This window comes from Nelumbo lutea, chromosome 7 (genome assembly GCF_056320005.1).
Source record: "Nelumbo lutea isolate HS-2025 chromosome 7, American lotus-T2T, whole genome shotgun sequence".
Classification (NCBI taxonomy): domain Eukaryota; kingdom Viridiplantae; phylum Streptophyta; class Magnoliopsida; order Proteales; family Nelumbonaceae; genus Nelumbo; species Nelumbo lutea.
The window spans coordinates 25,676,967-25,689,122 of NC_142690.1; the positions used below are offsets into that span (position 1 = coordinate 25,676,967).

Genomic DNA, 12,156 nt, shown 5'->3' on the forward strand with positions numbered 1-12,156 from the left:
TTGCATGTTCATTCGTGATTTGTTACATATATACCCCTTTATATAGCATGATGAGAAGCAAATCCCAAGTAATGCTAGGCAGCTGGAGAAATTAGAATTGGCAACTCCATGATAACTCTTGATGAAATTCTGTTTTCCATAATTAGGGTTGGATATTGATGTGAATTGTTTAGGCTGCGTTTGGAGGGAAAATGAATACAAATATGTAGAGTACAAAACAAAAATGTCCAGTTCATGTGAATGTAAAGTGGTTCATGATTTACTCGCCCACTCAATTCATTTGTTTTGACTGATTCAAATAACAATACAATTTTTGTGGAAATAAAAAATAAAAACTTTTTTTTATTATAAATTCTAGAAGAATAAGAAATAAAAAATCAAAACTTTTTTCTGCTTCTTGGCATGAGAATGCAAATGACACCTTCACTTTAATAACAGAAAAAAAAAAAAAAAAAGAAACCAGTGAATGGGAATTTGTGAAATTTGAGCTTGAGAACCAAGTTGTTGAACTCACAAAGTCCAGACCCAAGTTGAAGTTGCAAAACTTGAGGCTGCTTCTGATTCTGATATCCAGTTGAAGCTTGAGGATGCAAAGAAACAAAATGCTACCTTAAAACTTCAGCTTGTTGCTTGAATTAAGGAGCTTGAAATTAGGACTTTGGTAAGGGACCTAAGTACACAAATAGCTGAATCAACTAACAAGCAACATTTGGAAAGGAAAAATCTAGGACGTTTTATTTTCAACAAAACTATTTATGGATACTATATATGCATCATATTCATGAAAATGAGAAAAGTAATGCATCTAGGACAATAAAGCATGAAGGTAATCATATTCCAAAATCCAAATATTTAGGTGGGTCACAAAGAGATATTTATCAGCTGCCCATTACTTTTCAAGTATTCAAAGCTCAGCCTTAGAGCATGTATCCAACAAGATGGAAGCATTTACAACAAGATGGAAGCACTCCAACCATAGCAGATCCGCTGATGGTAATTCTATTCAACCGTTATAAAGCTATGGGTAATCAACCATAAAAAACTAGCAATTTGAAGAAAAAATCTCCTGTTTGAACCTGAGCACTCACATGCTCTTTGGTTTTAACCACTTGAGGATATGGATTCTGTAGGCAACATGCAACAACAGTTTCAGAGCCTTCTTTGAGCTGACTAAAGAGAACTCGCCTGTTCTGTTTTTCTGCTTCAACAGGTCAATTCAAATCTCAAATTAGCCCTAATCCCTAATAGCTTCTAATAGTTTTCTTACTCATTTCACCGATTCTACCCATTCTTAAAGAAACTATTTCCCTTGAAAAGTACAGTGGCTTGAGGCGCCTGCCTCTAACAATTTGTGGTGCAAAGTAAAAGTTGTATCGGCTCTTAACACTTCAAAACCAATACACTTGGAGCGAAGCATAACATCTTTCCTTTAATTTTATTTTATTTATTTCCTGATAACACAAACACTTAGAGCAAAACCAATACACAAAGACCATTAGAGAGTAGTCCCGAGGATAATGAGAGTAATACTAAACAGGAGAGAAAGAGATAGAGAAATTACTAGGCATTAACAGATACTGAGATGAAAACTAAAGATCGACGCCCTTTTCATTTTCACAAAATAGATTATCGCTATTTATTGGCAAAGATAAATGGTTTTTGAACAGGAAATCATATCAAAAAGCTAGAACAACGATAAGAAATCAAAAGCAAATGATAGAACCCATTGAACTAATGATAAGGAGAGGAGATTCAGCGGTGTTCAACGATTAGACTTACCTCTCTGAAAATAAAGGCAGATCGGTGAATTTGGATAAGTTGGATCTCTGTTCCGACGAGGCAAGCAACCTATAAATGAAAAAAAAAAATCAAAATAAGAGTTCAATAGATCGAAGTAATAATAGAGTTACTTTTTTCATTTACAGAAATCGAAGGAAAAGATCGTTACCTATATCATAGCTCAGAATCGGTCTCTTCTCTCTCAAACTCTTAAAGAGGGTTTTGGAGGAAAAGTTCAAAATTAGACCTGGCAATTGCGTTGGGTTGGTCGTGTTCAGATTGGGTCAAACGTACTTCGGGTTGATTTCTGGTAGGGTTGAATTTCGGGTTGGGTTGTCAAATGTTAGACCCTGACCCTAAATGTTCGGGGTTAGGATTGACCCATGGGTCAATTTGGGTCATCCTAAAAAATAATTAAATTTAAAAAAATAAAGAAAAATTACATGAAAAATGTCAAAATTAAAAGAATTAACCTTAAAATTCCAAATATAAAATAAAAAAACTCGAACATTTAATGATTTAAAGAATAAACAATAAAAAGTAAAAACTAAATAGAAAAAATTAAAGAGTAGAAACTTCTAATAATGCATAAATAATCCAAATTAGACTTGACAATCGGATCAGCGGGTTGACCCATGGCCCAACCTAATCCAACCCAGTTTTTTCGGATTGGATCGGGTTGGGTCATTTTCACATTCGGGTAGCTAAATATGAGAACCTAACCCTGTTTTTTCAGGTCGGGTTGGCTCGGGTCCGCAGGTTGGGTCAACTTTTTGCCAGGTCTAATCAAAATCGATACAACGGGTATGCCTATTTACTTCGACTGGCAATGAGAGTAAAATTTTATTTGGTTTTGAAGAAGCAATATTTTCACTTATTTCCAATGCAAATCCTAGTCCAAACACATTTTTTGCATAAAAAACTGATGTATTTTTTAACCCTTATCAAACAAATGCATATCTTAACTAGAGTACAAATTTACAACAGTTTAACATTTGCACTCCTACCAAACACACCCTTAAATAATTTAATTTAAAATTATATAAATGGAGACTCTCATCTTCAAAGTTGCCGCTATTTTTTAATTCTATGGCCTTTAGTGGGTAATAACAACAGCTTTCTTAGCAGTCGGATTATTGGGATCAGATCTATGAACCTGATCCTGTGAATGTTCCGATTGAATATGCATATTTTGCATCCTTTGTAAATTAGATTAGGGGTGGAGTTTAAGCTCAATGAAGCTCAGATCTTAAGCTCGGCCTCGTGAAGTTTATGAGCCTAATTAACTTTATATTATACATAATGCTTTTATTTTCTATATGTATATAATTTTTAAATTTTTTATACGTATGGTTTTTATTTTTTACATGAAGCTTGGCTCAACATCGAGCTTGAGCCGAGTTGAACAAAGATTTTGAGTCGAACCCAATGTTTTCGAACCACTTTTGACCCAAACGATTGGACCATTTGATCCAGGAACCATCCAGGAAACCAGTTCCATTTTACCCCAAACCTGGTCCCTGGCCAAAAAACCATTGAATTAGTTAGTGACTCGTTGACCTGGGTGGTTGAACCATCAATTGTCCAACCCGTGCAACAGTTTTGGCCATTTTCAAACCAGTGGCCAGAATGGTTATGGTTTGAAATCGTTTTTTAAAACCTTGGTTGAACCTAATTTGAGCTCATGTTTCTAGCTCAAAATGAGCTCCAACCTTAACTCAAACCTAATGTTTTTCTACCAATTTAAATTCGAATAGCCAGATATTCAACTCGAATCCACCCCTAAATTAGACTAAAAGTTGACCAACTTATTATATTTTATTAATTAAATGAATCAATAATGACTTCTATATTTCGCATATAGATAATAAAACAAATAAAAAATGGTTTTTATGAATCTTTACTGAAAATGATAATTTTATTAATAAATATATGCTAATTTTTATTTTATATATACATATACTCATGCAGATACTAAGGATGCATTTGGCATTCCTTATTTTAAGGACTTATCTCCTTTTTGTAGTTAAAATGCCTCTATGAACACTGGATTTTTAACTGTAAAAATGAGATAAGTCCTTAAAATAAGAATGACAAATGCAGCCTAAGATGATCGGGTATCGTTGACAGCCCTGCTTATGTTCTGGTCGAACTTCTATATGCCAATGTCAGGAAATTGAAAAGATTCTCATAAGATATGGAGTTTGCAACCATATTGAATTGGTGTTAGATGGGAATAACATCAAAGCAAGGATGTGTAACGGACATATAGCATTTCCCAATGTTAATTTTTTAGTAGGGTCTTAGTCCTACACATGCAAGGGCCTCTTATTAAATCATCATCATCATCATCATCATCATCATCATCATCATTAGTTGCATCATTGTCATCATCATCATCATTACCTGGGTCGGTTACATGAATTCCGTTTCATCAGTCCTTTCTTTTCAGTCCTTAAATTATGGGTGTTTCAATCATTTTTTCGTACTTCCATCATAATCCTCCGTGGCTCTTTCAGCTCCTTTAACTTGTGATAGATCACTTTTCCTAATAGATATTATGAATGGTCTTGTATGTAGAACCATCTTTTCATTTCTCATTTTATCACCTATTAGAGCTAAACTCCTAACTTCTACCGAAGGGTGAAGTCAGGATTTTATGTTAGGGGGTCAAAAACTAAGGTTATGTTTGGCTGCAATGCAAATAAATTTGCACTGGTACAAAATTACGGTAGTGCAAATTATTTGAGTGTAAATTGTTACTAATTGTTGTTTCAAATTTTAGATTATTTTGTTTGATTGCAATACAAATAAAATTGCACTCCCATAAATTTGTCCTCATGCAAATAAAATTGCACTGCGACCAAACACATCATAATAAACATGGATTGCAGTTCAAAAATTAATAAACATAGATGGGGCCAAATTATAAGTGAAATATCAATAGGGACTATTGCACCCCTGGCCTTCTAGTTCTTTCCTATGTGTTCTTTCTAAGTTTATAATCCATCTATAGGGGTGGCCATGAGTTGAGCCTTTCATGACCTATTCGATCTCGACTCGTGAAAATTGGCTCAGTTTAAACCGAGCTTCGAGTTGAATTCAAGCCCGATAATAGGCTCGCTTACTAATCGAGTTAAGCTTGAGCCTAGTAAAGTTCGGCTCATGAGGCTTAGGAGCCTAGTATTAAACAAATAATTTTTGTTATACATACATACATACATACATACATACATACATACATACATACATACATACATGCATACATACATACATACATACATACATACATGCATACATACATACATACATACATACATATATAAATATATAATAAATAATTTTATTATATATTAATATTTTTATTTTTATGTATAATAGTAAATAATTTTTATAATTCTTAAATTTTTGTCTAAAAAATAGAAAATATAATTTTATACATATAATTTTTATTTTCAAAAAAAACTTGGTTTTTATTCAAGGTTGAACTTGCAAGCTATGAATTGAGCCGAGCTCGAGCTCAAGTCTCTAGTTCGAATAGCCAAGTATTCGGCTCGGTTCGGCTCGAATCCACCCCTATATCCAAGCATTTAGAGTTTTATTATTGATATACCATATTTCTTTTTACTCTAATCTAATTAAGGTCTGTTTTTGGATCAAGCTATTGAAGTGGAAATAAAAGGTATATCCTTGCAAGGATTTTGAAATGACTGTCGTGCTAAGATTTCGAGAACTGGCCCGCTCTCAATTAAGGCATTTCAGACGACTATTTAGATTTCAAGTCCCCACATTTAGGACCAGTATAGTAGGGCTGTCAATGGATGGGATATTGGCCCAACCCAACCCAGTTCATATGAACCTATTATAGATGGACCAGGTTCAATTCAATCCAATGAATACTTTGGATCATTCCGGATTGGTCCAATTCAATGTCTCTGGACTGTCCAATCTATTCAAATTGGTTTTAATTTAGATTGGGTCTAATCCAAGCATGGTCCATTGACACCCATACTCTTATCTTCTATCAATGGATTGGATATTAGTTCAATCTAATTTATCAAAAAAAAATTGATATTACTTCAATCTAACCCAATCCAATATAAATCCATTACAAATGAACCAGGTCCAATCCAATCCAATAAATACTTTCAAACATTAAGTCTAGACTGGTCCAACCTAGACCACTAAATGCCAACTGCTAGGGCAAACCACATTAGCATTCCTAAAACCCAAGCCTTAAGCATGTAAAGCTCAGCCTGGCCTGGTTGGTCAAATGGCCAATTACCAAACCTGGAACAGTAGGGGTGCAAATGGATTGGATCATGATCCAATCCAATCCTATTTGGTCGAATTCGGATCACCCCTATTCAATCCGGTATATATTATATATTTGTAAATATAAAATATATATAATCCATATATATGTTATTTATTTATTTATAAATATAATTTTATATTATATTTTTATAAATTTGTTCTATTATTTATTTTTTATAAAAAAACATGTATATATATGATGAAAATAATTAAAAAGTACTTGAATTTTTATTTTTACTTTATTTAAATTAGTATATTTTATTTTTTATTTTAATAATCTATTAATTTTTAAAGAAAACAAGTTGGATCAGATAATATCCAAAGATCCAACTTGCCAAGAGGATTTGAATTCAAATCAAGTCTTATAAGATACTATCGTATCTCCATATCAGATTGGATCTGACATGAACAATGTTGGATCGGATTCAAATATACCCTAATTCAAATTTGATTTGATCAGCTTGCATCCCTATGGAATAGCATATCTCGATTAATCTAATCCTAGTTTCAATCCCTATCTACTATGACAATTTACATGTGTCCATATATGTGTATAGGTGTTTGGATGTGTTTTTCCTTGGTCTTTGCCAAGGTTCAAGTATCATATCTTTTGCTCAATGATATTCCTTTCTTAATGTATTTTTAGAAGTTCTTTTTTCAATAATGAAATAACAAAAAATAGCCTTCAAGTGAAATTTTGAAAAAAAAAAACAACAAAAAGCACAAAATTCAAAGTATCGACACATCCCTTCCAATATACATGCTCATTGAACCATGATCCTTACTTGCTCCACTGATCAAAGACACTGAGGGCTTGTTCATTTCCTCTTAACTTTAATCTCTTAAGAGGAATCTTATAACTTTAAGAGGAAAATACATATTCATTTCCTCTTATCTCTTATCTCTTAAAAAAGAACCTTACAACCTTTTGTTTTTTAATGATACCTTCAAAACATGAAAAAAATATATATACGGTTAAAATGGATATTTAACAATTTTTAAAATTTAAAATTTAGAATAACATTCTTTATATTCAAAATTTAGAGGAAAGAAAAGTTTATCAATACCAATATATCTCTTCATATAACACCTTCAGACGTCAGACATCAAAGTAAACAACTAGTTCCTAATTGAATGGCCATCCCATGGTCCTGTAATTAGTACCCATATAAAGGGTTATTTCATCCTGGGTTGCATGGACAAATATCATAAATGCCACTCATACCATGGCTGATGAATGAAATGCCACCAACAAGGCCATGAATCAGAAATCAAATGATGGTTCATCACCACAAGGGGTAGATAGTAGCCTGTTGCAACTGTGAATGAGATAGAGTTGTTACGTACATCGAAAATATCTCCTGTATTTGTACGTTTTCATTTATGAGAAAATGTTCCTAATGCACGGTTGCAAGCATCATCAATGCCACTCATACCATGGCTGATGGCTGAAATGCCTCCAACAAGACCACATATCAGATATCAATCCATGGTGTTTCACGTGTATTGGTAGGTGGTAGCCTGTTACAGTTGTGAGTGAGGCAGAATTGCCTACACATTGGGAATATCTTTTATACTTGTATGCTTTTACTTATAAGAGAAAATGTTCTTAATTTCCATGAGGTGGAAATCCACATTCAGTGGATACGTGTTTGGATGTCTCCCATTGGAATGACCCAACTAATTAATCAATATTCATTTATGGAGTTTGGGAGTGGTTATTTGAAAAATAAATTCTTATTAATATTCTAATAAGTGTTTATGAGGTTTGATGAAATAAACACTTATTTCAAAATGCCATAAAGAAAATAAACACTTAAAAATAAGTCCAAATATTAGTTTTCTTCTCAAATAAATTCATATTTGGGCTTATTTCTTAAATGCAAACAAGTACTAATTGGTGTAGTCCCAATCCAAAATAAATGTTTATTCGAATAAATGATTATTTTTAAGTACTCCTAAACTTAGCCTTTGATACAATTATAAAAAAGTTTCCTTTTTTTTTTAACAATTAAAAGAAGTTTAGACACATTTATAGCGTTCACCTGTAAAACTATAACTACCATTCGTATCAACCATCCCCACCTCCCTTTTAGGCGTTAACTATCATTCTTTTGGTTCTTGTGGGCTTTTTCTTGGAAAGCTGGGCCCTCGGCTTCCATGTGTATGATAAATAATAAAATTTTTTTGGCAAGCCTTATAACCTGCAACACAACCCATTGGAGTGAGAAAAAAACCAAAAAATTAAATCAATCGAAATCAAACTGAAAAATCGGTTAACTGAATTGATTGGTATACATATATTTATATATATTTTATATATTTTTTATAACATATATCATAAAAACTAAAAACCCAAAAAATCAATGAACCGAGCCAATCAACTGATTAACTGGTGATTTCATTTTGGTTCTAGTTACCTGTTTTCCAAAATCAGATAGTACCAGTTCGATTCCAAAAAATGCCCTATGGTTCGGCTAACCGAACCATGAGCCCCCTTAACAACTAAAGCAAATATTCGCTTTATATAAAATAAAAAAATTTAAAAGTGATTATTCGACAAGCTTAACCAACCTATTATCTAAAATTTTTTAAATTACTTCTTTAAAATTTGATGTAAGATATTAAAAAATTTGAAAAAAAAAAGTGAGTAATTGAATACAACTGTAATAACTGCCGCAATAACCTTTACAATGGGGCTCATAGTAAATTCTGCCCATCATCACCATAAGAGTAAGAATGATTAGAATCAAGGTTTTAAAACCCACGTTGATCTAGACAGTTAGACCATTTGGCCTAGAAATTGGTTAAGGTACTAGTTCCATTTCAACCCCATACTATTACTTTCCTAAAAATACTTTGAATTGATCAGAGAGGATTTGGGCAGTCAAACCATCAACTCATTTGGCATAAACAATGGTTTTTTGAACAAGTTTTTATTTTAATATATTTTTTTCTGTTCCTCACAAATGGGCACCTCACATGCACATCCATCCTGCATTGAAAATATCTCCCGTGAATAATAACAAATAAGTAAAGGAGGTATTTCCAGTGTACGATAGGATGTGTGTGTGTGTGAGGAGCCTCACTTGTGAGGAACAGATCCGATCTCTTTTTAAAGCATCGTATGTTATGTTGATTGGAAATGGGATTTGCTCTTCACACTTGGGTGCCTCATATGCACATCCACCGTACATTGGGAACATCTCCTATGAATAATAACTTAAAAGTAGGGGAGATGTTCCCAATACATACTAGGATGTACGTACACAGTTGAACAGCTGATTTGGCTACCCGAGTGGCTAAAATGGTTCCAGTTTAGTGTCAATTTTTAAAACATTAAGGGGATGTTTGATATGACTTCTTTTATTTCAAAAATGTTTATATTTCATTTATCTTTAAAATTATGAAAAAGTGGTTCACGAAGGCTTTTTAATGTTGTTTGACAACTGCCATTAGTAACCACGTAAGCAATGAACACTGTTATTCAAATAAACTCAGTAGAACCATTCATGAGTAATCATTTCTTTTCCATATCAGCTCCCTCGGTTATGCTAGACCTTTTTGTTTGAAATGATTTGTTGTTTTAAAAATTATACTCTGTAACTTGTTCAATTTGTCCCGCTGTACCCCGAAGCTTCCCTATAAATCCCTCCTAAAACCAGAAATGAGAATGGAGGGGTATTGAGGGCGTTTTGAGTTCTAAGTTCTGGGTTCTTCACTTTGTTTTGGTTTTTACAATGGAGGGAGAGAGGAGGTACATTTCAAGCGATGAGCTCAGGAAACATAACAAAGCCGGAGATCTTTGGATCTCTATCCAGGGAAAGGTCTACGACGTAACGGATTGGATTAAAAATCACCCGGGAGGTGACACTCCACTCCTGAATTTCGCCGGTCAGGACGTCACAGATGCTTTCGTCGCTTATCATCCGGGTACTGCATGGAAACTTCTCGATCGCTTCTTTATTGGGTACTTGGAGGACTACCATGTCTCCGAGGTATCCAAGGATTACAGGAAACTTGTTTCCGATTTCACTAAAATGGGTTTGTTTGAGAAGAAAGGTCATGGTGTCTTCTTCTCCCTCTGTTTCGTGGCAATGATGTTTGCTTCTTCCGTCTGCGGTGTTCTGCTTTCTAACAATGTCTGGGTTCATCTGGCCTGCGGTGGGGTGATGGGTTTTTTCTGGGTTCAGAGTGGATGGCTTGGGCACGATTCTGCGCATTACCAGATCATGCTAAGTCCTAGGCTCAACCGGTTCGCACAGGTTCTTATAGGAAATTGCCTCACAGGGTTCAGCATGGGGTGGTGGAAATGGATTCACAATGGTCATCACATTGCCTGTAACAGTCTGGATTTCGACCCAGATCTTCAACATATTCCCCTGTTCGCGGTATCCTCGAAATTCTTCAATTCACTCACATCTTACTTTTATGGGAGGAAAATGAGTTTCGATTCTGTTGCTCGATTTCTGGTGAGTTACCAGCATTGGACTTTCTACCCTGTTATGTGCATTGCTCGGATTAATCTATTTGCACAGGCGTTTCTGTTTCTGCTCTCCAAGAGAAGGGTCCCCAGAAGAGGTCAGGAGATTGTGGGGATCCTCATCTTCTGGACTTGGTTCTCCTTGCTTGTTTCCTGCCTGCCCAACTGGGGTGAGAGGGTAATGTTCATACTTGCGAGCCTTGCTGTTACTGGATTTCAACATGTTCAGTTCTGCCTGAGTCATTTCTCGTCGGCCGTTTATCTGGGGCCGCCCAGCGGGAATGACTGGTTTGAGAAGCAAACGAAAGGCACACTTGATATTGAGTGCCCATCCTGGATGGACTGGTTCCATGGAGGATTGGAGTTTCAGATTGAGCACCATTTGTTCCCTCGGTTGCCTCGGTGCCATTTCAGGAAGGTCTCCCCACTGGTGAAGGATCTGTGCAAGAAGCACAACTTGCCTTACACAAGCCTGACATTCTGGGAAGCTAACAGGAGAACAATCGGGACTCTTAGGACTGCGGCATTGCAGGCACGGGATCTCACCAACCCAGTTCCCAAGAATTTGATTTGGGAAGCAGTTAACACTCATGGCTGATGCTTAGTCTAAGTCGCTGAGGCGTATCCACATTATTGTGCTGTTATATAGCTTTCCAGAAAAAAAAAAAAGTTGAAAAAAAAAATCTGCCTTTGTAGTTGTCTGTTCCCACCAACTTAATCAAAAGTGAACTCTAAAGATTTTACTCTTAATCATGGTTTTCAAAACCGGACTGGACCGGAAGGTCGGATCAGAAAAACCGGGAGCCAGTCAGTTCATTGGTTCTGTTTTACCCTAGAACCGTTATTTTGTCAAAAACCATTGATTCAGTCAGCAAACTGCTAACCTAGGCAGTTGAACCGTCCAACGGTTTTTGCCGTTTTTTTTATCAAAATGGGTCATCCATTAGGTTTGAACGGTCGGGCCATTCTACCCGAAAACTGAACCACTGACCGGTTCGTTGTCCAGTTCGATTTTAAAAATCTTACTCTAAATCAATACTTCAGATTGTAGGAGTTGAGATCTTCTGCCAACAAAACATGTCCCAATCCCCTATCAACATGATCTGACACAGCACATCTCACCATGAGACTAGCCCATCATAAAAGTGGGACTTGCAATGTATAAGATGTGTGGTGTCAGATTATGTTGGTAGAGTGTTAGAAAGTATTTTATTGGCAGGTGATCTGACTCAGATGATGGACCACTTTTGCGTTAAAATCAGATGGCAACGGTCATTGTTGTCCATAAAAACTCGATTGAGATTGAATTGACTTTCAAGCTCTGAGCTTTTGAGTCGAGCCTCCTAGAATTCAATTCAATTGGATTGGATTACACTCCCTAACCACGCACCCTGACAATTAGACTTGTTCATGGGCTAGTATCGAGCTTGACTTTTATTAAAATTCTAATGGGCCAGGCCCAAAGCCCGAGCCCGATACAATGTAAAATTGGGCCCGAAGCCTAGCCTGTGAACATGTTTACTGATTATAAAGCCTATTCCTCTTGAAATATGGGTAATTATAGGTCTATGCATCTC

General features: G+C 35.3%; 1 long non-coding RNA gene and 1 pseudogene across 3 annotated transcripts; one reads left to right on the forward strand and one right to left on the reverse strand.

Annotated features, from left to right (window-relative positions):
* Positions 1-231: 231 nt before the first annotated feature.
* On the reverse strand, positions 232-2,024 carry LOC148845771 (uncharacterized). Of its 2 annotated transcripts, XR_016102560.1 has the most exons (3): positions 1,949-2,024; positions 1,780-1,848; positions 232-670 (listed from the first exon to the last, which is right to left on the reverse strand). It is a non-coding gene; the product is annotated as an uncharacterized LOC148845771 (long non-coding RNA). The 2 variants fall into 2 exon arrangements; XR_016102559.1 differs by lacking the exon at positions 1,949-2,024 and having other exon boundaries at positions 1,780-1,917.
* A 7,634-nt stretch (positions 2,025-9,658) lies between these two features.
* On the forward strand, positions 9,659-11,329 carry LOC148845772 (delta(8)-fatty-acid desaturase pseudogene; annotated as a pseudogene). The gene has a single exon (XR_016102625.1). The product of XR_016102625.1 is annotated as a delta(8)-fatty-acid desaturase pseudogene (transcript).
* Positions 11,330-12,156: the final 827 nt, after the last annotated feature.